At 52.1% G+C, this 2,636-nt stretch overlaps 1 long non-coding RNA gene across 1 annotated transcript; it reads left to right on the forward strand.

Moving 5' to 3' along the window:
- Positions 1 to 1,364: 1,364 nt before the first annotated feature.
- LOC309870792 lies at positions 1,365 to 2,350 on the forward strand. Its single transcript, XR_014314818.1, has 2 exons — positions 1,365 to 1,596; positions 1,844 to 2,350. It is a non-coding gene; the product is annotated as an uncharacterized lncRNA (long non-coding RNA).
- The last annotated feature ends 286 nt before the right edge of the window (positions 2,351 to 2,636 follow it).

A 2,636-nucleotide genomic window follows, 5' to 3' on the forward strand; every position in this document is an offset into this window, starting at 1 on the left:
CCCCGTGAGTACATCAGGCCCATTCAGATGATGCAGAATTCTCTCTCCATCTCAAGGTCCTGAACTTAATCCCATCTGCAAAATCCCTGCTGCCCTGCACAGTAATATTCAGATTCCAGGGATCAAGAGTGGACCACTCTAGGGGCTATTACCCTGCCTACTGTACAGAGTCTCTTCCCATAGGATGTGAATGGTAAGGGTCACGGGCAGCTGCTTGAGCCTGTACTCCAGGGGGAGCACACTGCCCGATAATGCTGTCAGTGAATGAACAAGGAAATGAGCTGAGGAGTGAAGAAGCAAAACAGGTCTTCCCTCGCCTCCCCGAGACCTCCTCTTGCTTCTCATTTGCTGGTCTCTTCCCTTTCCCTCTTACCTATTTATGTATTGATTCCCTTTCCCTCGTTTATCTTTTCCTTGATTTTTTTCCCTTTATAAACTCTTATTTACATACATACTCACACTATTGATGCCCTCGCCTCTCTCTCCCCAGTCCCCACTTCTCACACACACACACACACACACACACACACACACACGTCAGGGTGGCTGGGGCACGGGTATGTCTCCTGTCTCAGCTCTCTGGTTTTGGTGACAGAAATGCCCAGATTTCCTTCTGCTCTTACCTCTCCTTGGGTCTGTGACAGATTAAAATGGACAAGAACGATGACCACTAGAAGACTTCCCTCTGGAAGACTCTTCCGGGCTCTCCCAGCCCCTCCCGACTAGGAGCTGCACCCGCAGGACTGCACACCAGGCCTGTCCACAGACATGCAGGTGCACTCTGTCCAGCGGCCACAGTCCACTCCCCATCCGCCTGCACGTTCGTCCAGCGTCCCCACCTGCCTCTGTCTGTGCAGTATTTCTCATTCTCCTTTGGACTGCTTTGTAACGTCTAACTGTTTCCCTCAGGAATAAATGAATTAAATAAAGTAGTTGATGTGTGTCCGATTTGTCTTTAAAAAAACAGTCAAACAAACAATCATCCTGTTGAGATCTCAGGAGAGGCCGCTGCGTCAGACGGGGGCTATGCGTCGTCTGGAGAATGTACAGCTGACGGGTGGCTTCGATAGCTGATGGCTTGAGAGAGGAAAGCCTGTGCTTTCTCTCTTCCTTTCCCTTTACCAGATGGAGCAGCTGGACAAGGCATATCCCAGAAGGAACAGAACGGAAACCTGCCCAGGCCGGTAAGCAGAGGCACAAGTCGGCCAGGACACGCCCCAGACTGCTAGGGCGCCAGCCTGCCCTCACCTCTAACCCAGGGGCCATCTCTCCTGACACACTCCTCCAGGGGCCCCTCCATGGAGCCTTGGCTTCTCCCGGCCCCTCCCAGCTCTGGCGGCGGGGTGGACAGCAGCCAGCTTCTCAGACTCATACAGTCTGCGCCAGCACAGCTCCCAGCCCTGCTCCTCCCCCCAACAACCACTGGAAGAAATCCTGGAGGAGGCCCTGCTCTCCTTTATCCGTGAGGAGCTGTCTACTCGTCTTTGAAAAGAAAGGGAAAGTCTACTTCCAGGCGGGAGAAGGAGTGGGGTCCTGTGTCCTGTCTGGTGACTGTGGACAGAGAAGCCAGATTGCTGACGACCAGAGCAAAGGCAGGTGGGTGAGCCGCCTAAGCGGTAGGGGCTCTGCCCCGGGCGGGACCCTCGAAGTCACAGCATCCCGCCAGCTGCTTCTCACTGCAGACATCTGTCTGGGGCACTGATCAGGAGACACCACCCTGAACTTGCTGCACGCAGACGCCCTCTGCAGTTACCACAACTACTCACTCTGAACTAGGGTTTCTGGTTCTTTCTGTGTACAGCTTCACATCCTGGGCCCTAGTGACCTCATCTACTTATTTCAGGTGGGCAGTGAGAGGCCTGGAGAACCCCCACTAGCCTCAAGCCGGAAGACAGAGCACCAGCTCCCATTCTCCGTGGGGCAGTGGCCCAGAGTGAACCACAAGCATCATCTTTGCTGCCGAGATCATGGGTGCTCATTTGATAGCTCTTCCCCAGCCCCAGCCCTCAAGATCTGTGCAAGCAGGACCGTGCCCGCCACTCACTCAGGGGCTCCCTGAGTCTGGTGTGGACATAGCGCAGTGGCACTGGGCAGAATGCCATCATCATGGGGCTCACTGCCAATGAACACTGACCGAAGACTGGCACAAACACAGTTTCAGTTGCAGCTATGAGCATTGCTCTGGAGGAGAGGGTGATCCTGGGGGAAGATATAATGGGCCTTTGACCTGGCCAAGGGGTCAGGAAAGCTTTCCTGGGGAGGAATGAATGGGCTCAGGAAACAATTCAGGCTCTCTAAGTGTGATCCAGCCTATAAGAGTTTTATAAATGCCTTTTACTGTTTGAGGAAATTCCCTACTGTTCCTAAAACTTACTGATAGTTTTGTCTTGCTTTGTTCTGTTTTTACCATGAATGGATAGCAAGCTTTGTCAAATGCTTTTCCCATCCATTGAAATGACTTTATTTTAATCCTTTATTCTGCTGATACAGTGAGTTACACTGATTTTGTTTCTAATTCGTCATGAGGCTTGCATTCCTGGGATGAACCCAATCTGGTCATCATTTTTTATCATTTCTCTAAGATCCGCTGAAACAGGAGATAGGGGCCCAGGAAGAATTTAATTCTGTCCCAAATC

Source organism: Mustela nivalis, assembly GCF_964662115.1.
Source record: "Mustela nivalis genome assembly, chromosome: 8".
NCBI classification, from domain to species: domain Eukaryota; kingdom Metazoa; phylum Chordata; class Mammalia; order Carnivora; family Mustelidae; genus Mustela; species Mustela nivalis.